A 19,419-nucleotide genomic window follows, 5' to 3' on the forward strand; every position below is an offset into this window, starting at 1 on the left:
GGTCTAATATGCTAGAATACACATAAATGAAGGATTAAGAAATGAAGTGAAATGCCCCTGGGCATATAAATATCTACTGCAAATTTTGTGTATAACATTCGTTGTATAATACTGCAGCCATCCTGTGATGTGGCATCCTTCCACTGAGTGTAATCATTTTTTATTATTATTTTAACTTCTCAATGTTCTCATCAGCATGCACGTAAGGGATGTACCAAACATCCACCAGTCTCTCAATCTATCATTTAAGGGTCATGCATTTTTTCATGCTAGATCTTATTAGAAAAACCAGTGAACCAAACATCTCACTTACACACAACAAACTACAAGAGCATCGTAACCCTTATCCAAATATCATTGACGATGAGATCTCTTTGTTTAGTCATGAGAAAATTACAACTCATTGAAAAATGCAGGCATCACAATAACTTAACAACACCCGACATCTTATTATCACAAAAATAACCACGATGTCAATTGACGTATTAAAAAAAAAAAAAAGGCAAACCCCTTCCAAAGCCCGGGGCAAACACAACCAGCTCTAAATGATTTCTTTTTGATCGGTACAATCAGCTATACATGATATGCAGCAGTTTCAAAAGATTATGGTGCAGAGCCTTCGCACTACCCTATTGCAACCACATCCTTTATGCTCTCTGGGCCTTCCCGCTGAGATATTCCCAGTGCAGAAGCAAATATTTCACAAGCTGGTTCAAAGGCATGTGGTGCCTAGGGGTGCTACCCGCACCATACGGTGCGGGGTAGACCCCCCCCCCCGGCATGGGGCGGATGGGGTAAATCACCCCCGTCCCCCGCCCCCGGTGTGGGGGGCGGGGTACCCCGTCCCGCATGACGGGGTACAGGGTGGGGGGGCAATCTGTCCAGCCCCCTGCACCCCCCTTCTGGGCCTTGGGCCCAGGTGCATCTTCTGGGCCTTGGGCCCAGAAGCAATTTCTGGGCCGAAAATGGGCCCAGAAACCGTTTCTGGGCCCAAAATGGCCCAGAAATTGCTATTTTTGGCCCAAAAAAAGCAATTTCTAGGCCATTTTCATTTTTCAGCCCATAAAATTATAAGTAAAAAGGAAAAGAAAAGTTAAAAAACCAGATTAAAAAAAAAAGTGTTATGAATGGTAAAATAATAATAACTAAGCTATTACAAAATTGAAAGGCTAAACAATTACAAAATTACAAACATAAAAGTGTCCAAGGGACATTGTATCAACATTACAAATTATTGAATACAAAATTCGAACAAATAATTAAAAAATAAATATTCTAAAGAGGCTTGTCAGCTGTGGCTTGTCTTTGAGTCAAGGGGTGTGACAGTTGGGGCGGCCCGGGCTTCAGCACATTTTTATGTTGCAGAGGTTCTAGACGTCTCATGTGTTACTACAAATAATAATATTAAAATTAATAACGATGAAATGGAAATGAATATAAATAAATTAAAATAATAGAATAAAAAACATTTACCAGGTGGTCCAAATCCAGACTGATCACCACCCTCATCGGTCTCCTTAAAATCTAAAATATCCGGAACATGAATATACTTTCCTATCGTCCAACTCTGTGTGCATATCAATGCCTCTACAGTTGTAGGAGACAATGAACTACGGAAAGGATCCAATATACGACCTCCGGTACTAAAGGCTGACTCTAAGGCAACGGTGCTAATAGGGATGGCCAAAATACAACGGGCAATCTCAGAAATGATGGGATATTTCTTTGAGGCATTCTTCTACCATCCTAATATATCGAAATGATCATTATCATCTTGGACCATATCCGCTGACAAATAGTTGTCTAACTCAGAAACGACCTTCGTAGATTGATGGACAAGTGTGGGATTCTGTGCGAGGGTCTTAGTCCACGGCATTCTGCGCTTCTTTGTAGGAGGCCCGGTGACGGTGTCTGTAGATGGCGTTGGGGTCGGTGTATGTGTCTTCGATGTAGTACCACCCTTAATTGCCATAAACTCGTCATACAATTTTTTCAGGGTCTCTCGGGCCAATTCACCAATAATTTCAGTCCATACCTGATCGTGAACAAGTCTCAACCCATATAACAAGCCTGAAACTTTCAGACGGGGATCAAGAATAACAGCCACATATAAGAAAATATTCATTCTAGTCAAATCTCCCCAATACTTGTCATATTTTAGCATCATGCTCACTGCCATCCCCCTCATCCTTTCATTGGAACCCCTACGCATATCTTCTAATTCTTCTTTTACCCTACATATTTGTTGTCAAAACCCATGGAATGTAGGGTACAAAGAACCAGATATATTCAATGTGACATCATAAAATAATCCAAGAAAATCAACGAAGGTAGAAACTACCACCCAATCATCATCATTAGGCTTTCGTGATCCACCGTGCTCATCAAAGTATTTGACATATTGGATGTCTTCATCACCCAATAATTGAAAGGCTGTCTTATATTCTTGGGCCGCCTCCAACATCAAGAAGGTTGAGTTCCATCTGGTAGGCACATCAGTACAAAGACCCTTCTTCGATGTTATGCCCGCAGCCTTTGCAGCAACTTTGAATTTCTCCAATCTAGAAGGAGAAGACCTCATCCATTTCACAGCCATTCTAACTCGTGCAACCGAGTCATCAACATCTTTCAACCCCTCAGTCACAATTAAATTCAAAATATGTGCAGCACATCTAACATGCAAGTATTCACCACCCAAGAATGTCTTATTTGCATCTTTAAGATAATTCTTTAGATACCCCAATGCGACATCATTATACGACGCATTATCAACTGACAGACAAAACTTTTTCCAACCCCCACTCCTTTATTGCGGCCTCCAAGGCCTTCCCAATCGTCTCACCCTTATGATCAGTTATTTGACAAAATTTAATAATTTTTTTGTGCAGAACCCAATCAGCATCAACAAAATGCACAGTCAACGACATGTAATTCATATGTTGGATTGAAGTCCAAGTATCGGTAGTGAGGCAAACTACCAAACCCGCCAATTGGCCTCTCAAAACATCTTTGTCACGGAGGTACATCTTCTTAATATCCTTTGCCACAGTGTGACGAGAAGGAAGTACAAATCTCGGTTCCAACTCTTGGACAAACTCTTGGAACCCTTTACCCTCCACAAACTGAAAAGGCAGCTCGTCCATGACAATCATACGAGCTAACTTTCTTCTACACTCATCGGGGTTATACTTCGTATACCCCTTCAATGTTGGCCCCCCGGCCCCACTACTCCCATCCGCCATTTTAAAATCTAGTCTAGATTGACCCTTCTCTACTAAGGATTTTAAAATTGGACTCTTCTTGCATTGTTCCTCTAGATGGACCTTCAGTTGGGATGTACCATGTTTCCTATAGTGACATCCATACATTTTCCCACAGTGATTACATTTAGCTTGTGGGTTGTTGGGGTCACCACCCTCTAGTTTGGTAAAGTGTTGCCAAACTATGGATACAGGTTTCTTGCCCTGTGTGGGCTTCGGAGCAGGGCAAGGTGTACTCGTTATAGGGGTAGGAGTAGGGTTAGTTTCTGGGGTAGGGGTGTTGGCTGGGGAAGGTGAGCTATCACTGAAATCCGACGACATTCCTGGTTCTCCAACAAAAAAGGATAAAAATAAAATTCAAAGTGCAATCCAACACAATCAGGGCAAAAATGCATACAAACAGAACAAGTCACAAACTAATCTTAAAATACATAAAATAAAGCTCTATAGACCACTTGCCACAAACTAATCCGAAACCCTAGCTTTGCTTACATGTGAGCACAAAATGATTTTCAAAACCGATAAAATCCAATACTTCTAATTTAAATAACTCAAAGAACCCAAAAGTCTAATCTTTAAAGTCTAATCCTTTGTATTTATAACAAAAGAATAAAAAAAAAAAAATCCTTTGTATTTATACATGTGAGCAGAAAATGAACTTCAAAATCCTACAAAATCCATGGTCTTTATTTTTGGAGAAAAAATTTTGTCTATGATCCATCCAACAACAAATTTTCAGTAGAAAGGAGCTTTTATTTTATTTTGATTTTGTTTTTACCCAAAAAATAAATTATCAAAACTTATTTATCATTAACTATTTTGAGATTTATCGTTTCCAGTCCTTACTATACTATTATATCCCGTTAAATGCAATGGAAATATTGAATTTAATTGTTACATTTCTAAAGGGTTTCACTTTTTTAATAGTTTACAAACTAGTTTCTAAACCCATAAAAAAATTAGGGGGGGTGGGATTGGAACCCCACAATCCGAAACCCTATTTCAAATTTAGGGGTTTCAATAGTTGAAACCCCTAAATCAAATTAGGGTTTCGGATTGGAACCCTAATTTATTTTAGGGCCCCAATCCGAAACCCTAACCCCTAAATTGATTTAGGGGTTTCAATCATGAAACCCCTAAATCAATTTAGGGGTTAGGGTTTCAATGAAACCCTAAATCAAATTAGGGTTTCGGATTGGAACCCTAACCCCTAAATTGATTTAGGGGTTTCAATCATGAAACCCCTAAATCAATTTAGGGGTTAGGGTTTCGGATTGAAACCCTAAATCAAATTAGGGTTTCGGATTGGAACCCTAATTTAATTAGGGTTCCAATCCGAAACCCTAACCCCTAAATTGATTTAGGGGTTTCAATCATGAAACCCCTAAATCAATTTTGGGGTCCGAAGTTCAATGAAATTTACAAAAAAAAAAAACAATCCATTCAATCCAAACAATCACACAATCCATTGAATCCACAGCACACAATCCAACAAATCCCATCCTCCATCTCCGATTCAACCCCATCCTACCTCCAATCTCCGATCAAAACTAAATAAAAAATAAAAAATAAAAACTCAACGGAGAAAATCAAAAGAGGAGGAGAAATGTTACCGTGCGGCGTGCGTCCGGCGTCGTGCGTCGTGCGAGAGAGAGGGAGGATGGAATACGTGCGGCGGCCGGACTGGTTGCCGGTGGGAGGAGGGAACACCGAACACGGGGGTTTTAGCAAAAGGGATTAGGCCGAAGGGGGAGGAAGGAACTCGGGAGGGGAGGGGAGGGGAGGGGAATCAGGGGATCGGGGGGGAGGGGGGGTGGGGTTATGGGTTAGGGTTATTGAAACGGCGCCGTTTTGTCCACCACAAAACGACGCCGTTTCTCTTAGATATCCGGTTATATATATATAATATATTATATATATATATAACGGTGCGGGGCGGGGGAAACACGGATCGGGGGGGTCCGTTTCCGTCCCCCGCCCCCGCTGGGGGTTGCCATACGGGCCGGGGGCCCCCGCCTCGGCCCTAACGGTACGGGGCGCCCCGCCCCGCCCTATGCGGGGGCGGGGCGAACGGGGCGGGGCAGCGGGTTCCGGGGCCCCGCTGCCCACCCCTAGTGGTGCCTTACCGTCCAGAAGATGTATGCAATCATCCACAACACATTCTACATCTTTGCTTGGCCACCTTCTCATTGCCCTTGATGAAAACTCTATTCGGTTGGTGACCCAGGAACAAAGGGAACAAAACCCCGGCCACCAAATACAGGGCGCATGAAGGCATCATCGAATTTACGCCAGTACCGATGAACAGTGTGCGTAGGAGTGGCCAGGAGTGCACGTATGCTGCATGGTCGGGTAATTTCAGGTAGGTCAAACTCAGAATCCTGCCCCTCTCCAAGAAAAGGCACAGTTACTGATTTTGGAGTAGACGGATCTGACTGTACCTTGCTGGCTGTGTGTTTTGGATGTAGAAGCAAGAACCTTATAAGAGGTTTAGTCAGCAAACCAAACACCTGACCAGAAACAAATATGAAGTGTCATTACCATATCAAGAACATTGAAATTTCATATGCGAAACTCGTTCACACAACATCGTAAGCAATCCTAATGCAAAAGCAACCATAAATGTAACTTAGAATTCTTACAAAAATTCATGTGAAGGGCAGTTGGTTTTCTTGTTCCCTTAAGAAGCATCGTTCCTCTTAAGAAAATAACATACATATAGAGCTCACCCAAAACCTCAATTGGAAGCATGGTGGAACTGATCCACTTTAATTGTATCTACATAAAATTATGTCCATGATGCTCTTGCCAAACAAATAATAAATAATAATATGGAGGAAGCAGGCATCTGACAGCAAGCGCTCGTCCAATGGAGCTTTGAACAATGGGCTCTTTTAATGTGACAAGTAAATAAGTTTGACCCTCAATGGACCAATCATGTACACAGTAAAATTAAAAGTGAACGACAAAAGAATGGTAAGATTAATATTCATCACTATAGAACAAATTAAATCAAGTCAATACAATTTCATAGATCACAGAAAAGGCAGTAGACATCCCACCACTGTGCTGAAGAGAACAACAGTTATGGTGCTGGTGATCATGATTGCATTTCCTCGCAATTGAGTATGCCCTGACATTGTGAACTGCATTTAAAAAAATAAAAGGTTTACTAAATATTCCACTGCTACCATCTCTGTATCTGTATCTCACCCACGCACGCATGCATGCACCATTCAAGTGTTCTTATTTCAAGCGGAAGAGTATAAAAGAAACTGAAATTTCCCTCCGATCAATTATTTCTTCACAAATTTTCTATGTAGTTATAAATATAACAGCATGTCCATATCTTACCTGATTATAAGCGAGTGCTATAGACACAGCACCTCTCATGAGACCAGCCCACCATATTACCACCTACAACAATAAATATGATGGTGAGATTTGGTACATCAATGAAGTACGAAAAAAATAGAATTATGCTGCAATAGAAACAGAAAGCATACTTGTTGCCTGAATTTCCTTTGGAGATTTTTTAACTAAGTTGATTAAAAATGATAAGGGGAAAACAAAGGCTGCTCTTCCCGCCATAATCAGACCTAGCAGTATTGAACTCACAGCAACAGATGTTCCAGGACTGCAAAAAGCAAAATCAAGCATTGCATGTTAGAGCAATAAATAATGTCTCAGCAAGGCAGCTAGATATACATTTTTTTCTGAAAAATTACATAGACTACTACTACTAATAGATATAAGGTTCAACATATTAACAGCTTGGAACTAAAAGGACTAGTTAGTCATCTAGTCTTATGTTGATATAACTGCCACTGACAAATCTCCACTTTTCAATGTCCAAGGCATCCATTCCAACGTAAACGAAGATAAAGATCTCAGCAACAAATGAAAGGGTTGCAAAAGCATGCCTGTGATAATTTGAAGGTAAATCTAAAGCATTAGGTATATGACAATTTGACCTTTGTTCTACATATGAAAAATGGGTTAAAATGGCTTGATAGCTTCTAAGAAGACATACTTGGTAGTGATTCGTGAACACTCAGTCACATTGTGCCAGGTGTAATGGGACATCACAATCCCACAAAAGAATACCGTGAGAATGCCACTCAAATAGAACAACTGCATAACAGGTTAAATACAGTAGCATCTTAGTGAGATGAAAAATAATTAGCAATCTATCAAATCTGCCGTCTACATAAAGCATTTGAAGCATAGAAAGGGAATCAAGTGCCGTTAAACAATTAGATATCTTACTTCAGCAATCATAATGAAAGGTACGCCATGAGCATCATAAGAGCAACTTCATGATCCGTAGAGTGCCTATATCATGAGAAAAATTGTATTATCAGAATTTGGTTTTAGTATATGATTCTAACACTTCTTTCCTCCATCAGTTAAAGGTTTCTTAAGAAGCCAAATCAGGAGACCCTAAATATTAGGTGTCACCAGACCACTTCAACAAAGAAAAACCTAGCAGAAGATCTAATGACCAAACAAGGCACCTTCTTATTATGAGACTAGGTCCATTTTCAACATTAATATAATAACAATGGAATACTATTGTTACCTATAAAAAAAAACAATGGATTACTATTGTTGCAATACTAGTAAAAGCAACTGACTCGATCATTCCAATTCTGACAAACGTACCTTCCAAAATACAGCTTTTTGATGATGTATGCACTAAGCAGCCCAGTCTGCAGGGGGAAAGAGATGTCATACCACAGGAGAATGGCACATGTAGCATAACACACGTGCATTCATACATAGGAATCTATGAGAGAGAGAGTGAGAGAGAGAGAGAGAGAGGCTTACTATCACCCCAAGCATTGTGCTTGTGAGAAACAAATAAAAGAAGTTGCCAATAAAATGCAAACCAATCCTGGGGTCGATATGATTGAGGTCAAAACTCTGGATTGCATTAAAAAGTACCACTGATGTTGCATCATTTACAACACCCTCCCCAAATACAAGACTGTAGAGTAAAGGCGTCTCATCCTGATTAAGCACCTGCACCGTCACATGAAAGTTCAGGTTTGAAGTGTAGATACCTTATCCAATTGAAGACAAGATAACATGCTGATATCTGCTATACCTGCAATGTACATACTGAGTCCGTGGCAGCAAATATTGCACCGATTGCTGAAATAGCAGGTCAATACAGTCAGACCCAAACAGCAAACAAAGTTACTAGAAAAAGAAAAATGGCAAATGTGGTACCTAGATAATCCCCAATATCCAGCGAACCAATATCCAATTTGTTGAAGAACTGAGTAACCCCTGGATCAAGCATCAGAATTTTACAGTCACAATAAGATAGTAATATAAAACCCAATAGCTCAAACTCTTTATTTATTTATTTCTATGTCGGGGAACCTCTCCAAGGTATGGCCTTTCGGACCCACCCTTGCAAAGTAAATCCCGGTCCCGTGCACCGCACCCTCAGAAGTTTCCCTACACGGAACTAGTTAAATCGCTAGCTTTTCATCAGGGAGTGTGGCCCCAAAGGATTGTTTGCACTCATGAGGTGTTCAACCTTGGACCTTGGAGTGATACCCCAAGACCAAGGCCTTCACCACTTGGGCCAAACCCTTGGGGTTTTTTTTTTTTTTTTTTTCTTTTTTTCTTTATTTGCTAGGCCTAACATACTTTAATCCAATTCAGAAGGGTATTTGGTACAAACATGGTGAAGAAAATAAAAATTTATTGAAAGGACTCGTACATTATTTGGCCAAAGAAATAATGTACAAGGTGACTTAGACAGCGTGAACTGTCGAGTATGGATGCATATATCACTTTCATTCCATCCTCTAACACCAAAGAAATTAGTAATATGCCTTTAAAACAATATCTAAAAATAAAGAGTAGGTGTCCACCCAATGCGATCACACAGATACTGAATATAAACTGTCAGATAAGAGAATTATCACTTTTTTACAGAAGAAAAGAATAGCTGCATTTTTAGGAATGATTCTCTGCTCTGTAATGGTCTCTCCTCAAAGATTGCACAAGACAGGAGTGGGAATTATCAGTTCTAAGCATAGGTAAGTACTAAAAATCCGGATGAATATGCTTCAAACAGAGAATTTTCTGCCGAGTGAGCTTACACGTAAAGTTCAAGAGAAAAGCAACAATACATTCCTAGTGGTGAAATCCTCCTATAGATTGGTATGACCCTAGAATTGTCTTACAGCATGAATTGGGAGCAATTGACAGTAATTAATCTTTTAATAGCTTGGAGGCTGTAAGAAGAATGGGGACATGCCACTGACTCCATGAATATGGCCATATTTTGAATGAGCAGCACAGTGCCATGAAAAAGTATTTGTAGAGGAGATTTTCAGCTCACTTGGTCACTTTGTAATCACTGATGTTACCATCAGTCAGAGAAGTCATAATCTAATTGGCTGCATTGCTAATAAATGGTATCATATATATATATATATAAATAAATTGTCTTAAAGAGATTCAAACTATCTTATATTCCGTGTGAGATATTGGTCCATGTACCCTTTCGATTAGTTTGCCAAAACAGCTAGTGAAAAGAAATAATGATAATAACAATATTATCCTCTAGAGACCTCATCACTTTATCTTCTAATCACATGGTGCCAACTAGACTAGAACCCAGACTGCTATAATTACCTCCTCTGTGTGCTACTCTCAGGCAGAAGGCTGAAAACCATATGCCCCAACAACCCTATAAAGAACCACTATATGATTATCAACAAAGTTTACCCTGTCGGTGCAGAACCACAATAGGAACTGTTTGTTCAAGTTCAGTGATCATCGAAATTGGGATTGAGTGAAAAGTTAAGAGCAAAGACTCCCCGCTGTTCCAATTACTAAAGAAACCATATCATTTGACAACTCCCAAACAAATTTTTAAAAGGCACAGTTTGGTGCTTATTCTAGAGTTGTGCTAATGCTCTCCAAATTTCTTACTGCTGTTCCAGTGATTGAATCACAAATCTCGCTTCCTTTCTTCAGTATTTGTAATTACAAATTTCAATAAGGTAAAGGTACTTGTCAAAAAAATTCCAAAAATGCTAATTAAAATTGGTAAGGATTCATTTTCCAAAAATAAATCCTAACTAATTCCTTACATACTTTCCACTCCTTTTAATGAGTCGATTTTGTCAAACACGTAAACCTTATTCTATTAACACAGATTATAACACAGTTTCACCAGCAACACAAGAGTAGGTAATAGATCACATATTATCAGAATCATGGAAATGAATGTTACCCAAATTATGGTCAATGTGAGTAACCCAAAAATTGAAACAGAGTTAACACTAATCGTCAAACAATGTGCATAGGTATAAAACCATTGGCCGTCAGAATGCTGTCCAACAGAAAAAGGTCTAGTTTTAACGTCCTTGGCATACTAGTTTTTCTTTCCTCATAAAACTTAAAATAATAATAATAATAATAATAAAAAATGCAAATATAATGTGACCATATTTACCTAGTGATATGATGCCACAGGATATTAATGTACCAACAGCACCAAACAGCGTGATAGTAGTAAAGTTAACAAAAAACTGCTTCTTTTTCACCTGAAACCTGGAGCAAATGATAGAGATTAAGATCATATATCATAAGGCTGGGAGAAAATTTTTATAAAAATTTCATTGTTAACATATTAACGATTATTAATGTGAAGATATAAATTTGAACCGTAAAAAGTTTTAAAAAATATATGGTGCCAATTTCAACAAAAACACAATTGTGAGCTACTTGTTGCAACCATGCTTTTTGGTGAAATCAAATTAAACTGATGAAATCCCAGCTGATGACGTAGGAACAGAAACTAAGCATACACCTCAAGATTTTCGAATCATTCAAACTGGAATAAAATTTCCACACTTTATGTGAAATGCCACATAGGGCACATTTCATTTGCAAACACTCCATGGCTTCCAGTAAACCATAAAATCTCTTCCTGCTACTTATGCCAACTATACCGCAACATGGAGTATCCATTAAATTCCTGCAATTAGTTCTTTAAACAGACATACCATTTGAAAGCTTGTAAAACTTATTTTGCAATTAATCAAGAATTGCGTTGAAGAACACAAAAGGCACAGTCCACATATGAAAGCTCATAAAATTTGTGCATAAGAATGTCATAGTTCCTTTAAATCTTTATATGTTTGAAAGGGAAATGATTTGTACAGTTCTAAGGTATGCAAACCCCGTATACTCCCTTCGAAAAAAGTAGGCAAATCTAGCATCCACATGAAAAAACCCATTTTTCAATGGTGGGCCCTATTTTTTTTCAAAAGGAGTGCGCAAAGCTTAAATGCCCTAAGACTGTATCTAACATTGCTCATGTTGAAATTGCCTAATTAAACACCACCCTGCACCAGTTTAGTCCGCTCTAGCCTTTTTTTTTTTTTTTGATAAGTAAGAAAGAAATATATTAAATCATGAAAATTGTCAAGGCACAAGTACGCAGGGGTATACAAAGAGCCTAGATACAAGCTAAGAGCTGTGCAAAGCAGCATAGAGATCATTGAAAGAAGTGCCATTCAATACAATAGAAGAAGCCCATAGTAATAAGGTGTGATGACGGAGAACATGTTTATGATGAAGGAGACGTCAAAGCTGGAACCAGTTAGATGTTACATTCTTCCCACTAATCAATTTAATTTTAAGTAGTGCTGGCAACTAGTTGTCTCTAAAACACATTCTAATTATCAAATATATCAATTTAATAAAAGTAAAATACATGAGAAATTTCAGATAACCATACAGTCTGATTCTTATTTTCTATATTTTATGTCAAGTATTTTGGATTTTCCTGATAGCATAAGCTAATCCAATAATTAGCACGTAAGAGGACATGACTACAAACCAAGGCAACGATAATGCTGAAAAATACTTTTGGGTTCTAAAATTCCGTAGTACCATAAGATAAGAAAGCTTGAAGATTAGTTGAGTTCATTCACGGGAAATCATTGTAACTGTAAATGACATAATTAGCAATATAGGCCACCACCTAGCACCGCTTCAAGCACCATAAAACTCATGAATAAAAACATAGACAATTGATGCACAAAAAAAAGCAGAGCAATCAAAACATCTGAAACAGAAATAAGAATCGAAGAAAAAGAGCTCGATTCTTTATACAATGAGGTCAATGAGACTTCAAATTTACCCCGCATTAAATATTATTGGCGGCAGAAGGTATATAAAGAAAAGATCCTCACTGAAAACCAAAAGATGCGAGCTTCTTCCCCCACTTGCCAGCAGAATAACAACTCCAGTACACACACCCTGCAACCGACCCACGTCGAACAAATGAAAACTAGTCATCTCTTTTCTTCTTTCTCACCAGAAACCAAATAACAGGGTAAGAGCGAAACTTACAATAACAAGGGCAGTGATAGACTCGTTCACCCATCGGTTCTCCTCAAGAAGATGGCCAATCACAATACAAGCACAAAGGAGTGCTACAAAGAGGTTCATCGAAACCACAGAAGCATGATCGGAAGTGGATAGCATTTGCAACCTCGGGATGATAGAACTCAATCCGATAGCCATTATTTCCACCACTCCTCTCACTATAGAACCAATCTATAATAGTCAATTCAGAAGATTTTAGATTTCCGTTGGAGAAAAGAATCTGCTGATTCTATTGTTACGAGTGGAGACAACAATGAGTGGAGACAACAATTAGTGGGTTAGTGGGTTATGCAACCCACCCACCATTATCTTCTAGTTTATTATCAACCCACTTCCGTAATTGATGCAGCAGATTGCTGCACCAATTACAGATTGCTCTCTTATAAATAGGAGAGCTTAATTGTGCAGAAGAAAGTGAGTGTGCTGAAGAAAAATAGAGGAAGAAAAAGGGTGAGCAGAGAGAGAAACAGAGAGAGTTTTTTCTTTGTAAAGATTATTTCATAGTGAAATCACAGCAGCTGTGGACGTAGGCAATTGCCGAACCACGTTAAATTTCGTTTTTCATTTTGTTTAGGTTCATCTCTGCCTCCGACCAGTTCCCAACAACTGGTATCAGAGCTCTGGTTCGAGCTGTCCGAAAATTCAAGTTGGTCCAAATCAATTTTGGACAACTCCAGAGTGTTCCTCGCGTTGAAACGAATCCGTTGCCGCAAACGGAATTGAAAACGGAGGTCGGCAAAGTCCACACGCGCCCCGAGAAGATCGGCGCGTGAATATACTGCAACTCACGCGTCCCCACGCGCACCCAAGGTTGAAGACGACTGGAGCTGAGCCGTTTGCCTGCGCTGAGCCGAGCCGTGACGGGAGCTGAGCCGAGCCGTGACTGGAGCTGAGCTGAGCCGAGCCGTGACTGGAGCCGAGCCGTTTGACTGAGCCGAGCCATGACTGAGCCGACGTCATCCTGCCACTTGTCGCACTCTGGTTGGCCGAAACTGTTTTGGCCTGTTTAAACTCAATTTTGATCCAATTTTGATGATTCCAGACTCGTTTTCAGCTAATTCAAGTGTTTCGAACGCAACGGTGATCTTTGTTTGTTCAAATTTGAACTCATTTGTAAAGTTATGGCTGGAGAAGAAGCTAAAGGTGCTGGTATCGAGAAATTTGACGGTACAGACTATGGCTACTGGAGAATGCAGATAGAGGATTATCTCTATGGGAAGAAACTACATCTTCCACTCCTAGGAAGAAAGCCAGATGACATGAGCAATGAAGATTGGAGTCTCCTTGATAGACAAGTGTTGGGAGTCATTCGACTAACACTGTTAAGATCAGTTGCACACAATGTGGGAAAGGAAAAGACTACGGCAGATTTGATGAAAGCTCTATCAGACATGTACGAGCAACCATCAGCCAATAACAAAGTGCATTTGATGTACAAGCTATTCTACTTGAGAATGGCAGAAGGAACTCCAGTTATTCAGCATCTGAATGAGTTCAACACCATCATCAATCAATTAGCTTCAGTGGGGATTGAATTTGATGATGAAGTACGTGCACTGATTGCTCTGGCTCAATTGCCAAAAAGCTGGGAGGCCATGAGAACAGCTGTTAGCAATTCTTATGGCAAAACAAAGATGAAGTATCAAGAAATCTGGGACCATATTCTTAGCGAGGAAGTTCGCAGAAGAGATACAGGAGAAGCATCAACTTCCAGTTCTGCCTTAAACCTCGAGACGAGAGGTAGAGGAGCTAGTAGAAGTTCAAATCGGGGCAGGTCAAAGTCTCGAAGAGGCAGAAGTAAATCCAGGTCCGGAAAACAAGTACAGTGCTGGAATTGTGGCAAGATTGGCCACTTCAGAAATAATTGCAAGGAAGCAAAGAAGAAGATTGAGCATGACTCTGCTAATGCCACAACAGAAGATCTCCAAGATGCCTTACTCCTTTCAATCGACAACCAAATTGAATCTTGGGTGTTAGATTCAGGAGCCTCATTCCACACTACAGCACACCGATAAATCATGCAGAATTATGTCACTGGTGATTTCGGGAAGGTGTACTTAGTAGATGGTGAAGTGTTGGAAATCGAAGGCATGGGAGATGTACAAATCAATCTGCCCAATGGAAGTGCATGGTTGCTACAGAAGGTGCGACATGTTCCCAAGCTCATGAGGAGCCTGATTTCTGTAGGACAACTTGATGCTGATGGGCACTTGGTACTATTTACCGGTGGCACGTGGAAGATAACAAAAGGAGCTATGGTAGTAGCTCGAGGCACAAAAATAGGTACTCTATACATGACTTCAAGCATTAGAGATACTGTTGCAATTGTTGACGCAAATGCCAACCTATGGCATCAAAGGCTTGGTCACATAAGTGAGAAAGGAATGAAAGTACTATTATCCAAGGGGAAGTTACCAAAGTTGAAATCAACTGATTTCGACATGTGTGAAGGTTGCATTTTTGGGAAGCAGAAAAAAGTTAGTTTCCTGAAAAATGGTAGAACTCCAAAATCTACAAAGTTGGAGTTGGTGCACACAGATTTGTGGGGGCCATCCCCAGTCGCTTCTCTTGGAGGATCGCGGTACTATGTTTCCTTTATTGATGACTCAAGCAGGAAAGTATGGGTTTATTTTTTGAAAAATAAATCTGACACATTTGGCACTTTCAAGAAGTGGAGAGCCATGGTTGAAAATGAAACAGGCTTGAAGTTGAAATGTCTGAGGTCAGACAATGGCGGAGAGTACATCGATGGAGGGTTCAAAGAATTCTGTGCTGCAAATGGGATTAGATTTCAGAAGACTATTCCCAGGACACCGCAACAGAATGGCGTAGCTGAACGCATGAACAGAACTCTCAACGAATGTGCCAGAAGCATGAGGCTGAATTCAGGATTACCTGAATGGTTTTGGGCTGATGCAGTTAACACTGCAGCCTATTTGATTAACCGGGGACCTTCAGTTCCCTTAAAGTTCAATCTACCAGAGGAAGTTTGGAGCGGAAAGAAGGTAAATATTTCCCATTTGAAAGTTTTTGGCTGTGTATCATATGTTCACATAGATTCTACTGATCGTAACAAGTTAGAAGCCAAATCTAGAAAATGTTTTTTCATCGGTTATTGTGATGAAGAATTTGGCTATAGATTTTGGGATGATAAAAATCGCAAAATCATCAGAAGTAGAAATGTGATTTTCAATGAGCAGATTCTGTACAAAGCTAGGTCACAAGCTGAACCTGAGGAGCAGCCAAAGAAACCTGAGGTTGTTGACTTTGATATTACTCAAGTCAACACTGATCAGAACGAGGATCAAGAGAATGATGATCCACAGATCGAACAAAGTACACCACTCACTGTTATTCGAAGATCTTCAAGGACGATCAGGCCACCACAACAGTTCTCACCATCCCTACACTATATCCTGCTAACAGATAGTGGTGAACCGGAAAGTTATGATGAAACTCTACGAATTGAAGATTCGATCAACTGGGAGAAAGCCATGCAAGATGAGATGGAGTCACTGATGTCAAATCAGACATGGGAGCTAACTAAGCTTCCAAATGGCAAGAAGGCTTTGCACAACAAATGGGTGTACAGAATTAAAGAAGAGCACAATGGTAGCAAGCGCTACAAAGCCAGAATGGTCGTGAAGGGGTTTCAACAAAAGGAAGGTGTCGACTATACAGATATTTTCTCCCCAGTTGTAAAGTTGACCACGATCAGGCTAGTGTTGGCAATTGTGGCTGCAGAGAATCTACATCTTGAGCAGTTAGATGTGAAGACTGCATTCCTTCATGGTGATTTGGAGGAAGATATCTATATGCACCAGCCACAAGGATTCTCAGTGATGGGAAAAGAGAATCTAGTTTGCAAACTAAAGAAGAGCTTGTATGGCCTAAAACAAGCTCCACGACAATGGTACTGAAAGTTTGACAACTTCATGTGTAGTAATGGATTTACAAGATTACAGGCTGACCATTGTTGCTATATGAAGAACTTTGACAACTCTTATATTATCCTACTGTTGTATGTGGATGATATGCTCGTTGCAGGGTCAAGCATCGAGGAGATCAATAAACTGAAGAAGCAGTTGTCAAAGCAGTTGGAGATGAAGGATTTGGGTGCTGCAAAACAAATCCTTGGTATGAGAATTATTAGAGACAGAATTAATGATTCTCTTAAGCTCTCGCAGGAGGAGTATGTGAGGAAGGTGCTCAGAAGGTTTAATATGGATAAGGCAAAACCAGTAAGCACACCCTTAGCTAGTCACTTTCGACTAACTAAGGATCAGTCGCCAAAGACGGAGGAAGAGCAAGAATGCATGAACAGAATACCCTATGCATCTGCTATTGGTAGTCTTATGTACGCCATGGTCTGTACAAGGCCAGATATTGCACAAGCAGTGGGAGCTATGAGCAGGTACATGAGTAATCCAGGAAAGCAGCATTGGGAAGCAGTTAAGTGGATTTTGAGATATCTACAAGGCTCTTCAGATACGTCACTATGCTTTACAAAAGCAGGTTTAAAACTACAAGGATATGTAGATGCTGATTTAGCAGGTGACGTTGACAGCAGAAAAAGTACTACTGGATTTGTGTATACGTTGGGTGGTACAGCTGTATCGTGGGCTTCTAAGTTACAGAAGATTGTTGCTCTCTCAACTACAGAAGCGGAATACGTTGCTATAACTGAAGCAGGGAAGGAAATGGTTTGGTTGCAGTCATTCTTGGAAGAATTGGGAAAGAAGAATGAAAAATGTATTCTGCATAGTGATAGTCAGAGTGCTATTTTTCTTGCAAAGAATCCAGCCTTTCATTCCAGAACGAAACACATACAGTTGCGATACCATTTTATCCGATCTCTTCTCGATAGTGGACAACTGATACTTGAGAAGATTCGAGGAGCAGAGAACCCAGCAGACATGCTCACAAAAGGAGTTACTACTGACAAACTGAAGCTGTGTGTAGCTTCAGTTGGCCTCCGTACTTAAAGGCATGACTTGAAGTTGCTGTGATGGTTGCTATAAAGATATGTAGACTCATTTGTATCCAACTGAGAAATTGTTATGAGTGGAGACAACAATGAGTGGAGACAACAATTAGTGGGTTAGTGGGTTATGCAACCCACCCACCATTATCCTCTAGTTTATTATCAACCCACTTCCATAATTGATGCAGCAAATTGCTGCACCAATTACGGATTGCTCTCCTATAAATAGGAGAGCTTAATTGTGCAGAAGAAAGTGAGTGTGCTGAAGAAAAATAGAGGAAGAAAAAGGGTGAGCAGAGAGAGAAACAGAGAGAGTTTTTTCTTGGTAAAGATTATTTCATAATGAAATCACAGCAGCTGTGGACGTAGGCAATTGCCGAACCACGTTAAATTTCATTTCTCATTTTGTTTAGGTTCATCTCTGCCTCCGATCAGTTCCCAACATCTATGTCTCTTAACCATTCACCTCCTAAAATCTTTTAAATCTCACCAAGCAAATTGACTCTGCAAACCAACACATCAAAAAGTAGGCACATTTTCTTGTGTATTCAATCTCCGAAATACCGATACAAAATGCTTCAACGCATTAAAGACCAGCTAAAACTTGCATGTATTTCTGCTGATAAGCACTGAAAAAAATAACCGAAATGCAAAGGACAAAAAAGGATGCGAGAAAAGAAAACGTAAATGATTATAAGAAACAAGTTCTGAGAAACAAAATGGATCACAAAGCAAAATGAGAAGGGGCTTTCGTTTGAGCCTCGAGAAGCGAAAACCAGCAATGTACTTTCCCTGAGAATATGCAGGAAAATGTAATAATTTCTATCCCGGTTGAGGTGAGTCTTCGATCATTCCACTTCCTTGGAAGAAAGACAATAGAAAGTTTTTCGAATCCCAAGTTCTGCTTTTCTTTCTTTTCACAGAAACCAAACGGACAACGGTTTCTGGCCAATAATTTGCTTCCACAGTATGGAAATTTTTTTTTTTCTTTTCGTAAACCAGGAAAAAAGAAAAATGAAGCTTACCAAAGCACTCCCAGGCTTCATGCACAGATAACACGTTGAAGGCACGAAGCTTGCGAATTTACGCACCAAACGAAACAGAGAATTCGAAGAAGCAGAGAATGAGAGGGCTAACAAACAATCTCTGCTTCGAGTTCCTTGCGCAACGCAAGATCCACAGCTCTATGATTCTCACAACAATGCACGAACCTCGGGATAGCTACAAGCTCGGCTATGCCATATTTCCATCGGAGCGATATGCGAAGGAGGCTTAGAAAATATTGATAATAGTTTGATTTTGGAGGGAGGGAGGGAGAGAGAGAGAGACGGAAGGTAAGCTTAGGAAAGAGAGAAAATGGAAGAAAATCTAAGGGGAGAGAGAGAGAGAGAGAGAGAGACGGGTGGCTCGTGAAGACAGACACGGAGAGATTGGCGCATAGATTCGAAGTAGAAATGTAAAGAAGAAAACTAAAAATAAATATTAAAAAAAGGTTATTTTTTTTGTCTTTTGCAATTTTTATTTTTCTCTCGTCTTAAGATAAAAAACCCATTTTTGCCAATCAATTGAGGAGTTGTGGAGAAACCATGAGGTCCAATTTTATAAGCTTTTAATGGTTACAATGAGCTGTTTGGACAGTGAATTGAAATAAAATAAATTGATATGAAAATTAAAAATTGAAGAAAATATGATTAAAATATTATTATATTTTATAATAATATTATTATTTTAAGATTTAAAAAAATT

General features: G+C 39.7%; 1 pseudogene; it reads right to left on the bottom strand.

Moving 5' to 3' along the window:
* Nucleotides 1-324: 324 nt before the first annotated feature.
* Nucleotides 325-19,043, bottom strand: LOC122317818 (annotated as a pseudogene).
* Nucleotides 19,044-19,419: the final 376 nt, after the last annotated feature.

This window comes from Carya illinoinensis, chromosome 8, assembly GCF_018687715.1.
Source record: "Carya illinoinensis cultivar Pawnee chromosome 8, C.illinoinensisPawnee_v1, whole genome shotgun sequence".
In the NCBI taxonomy this organism is placed as follows: Eukaryota; Viridiplantae; Streptophyta; class Magnoliopsida; order Fagales; family Juglandaceae; genus Carya; species Carya illinoinensis.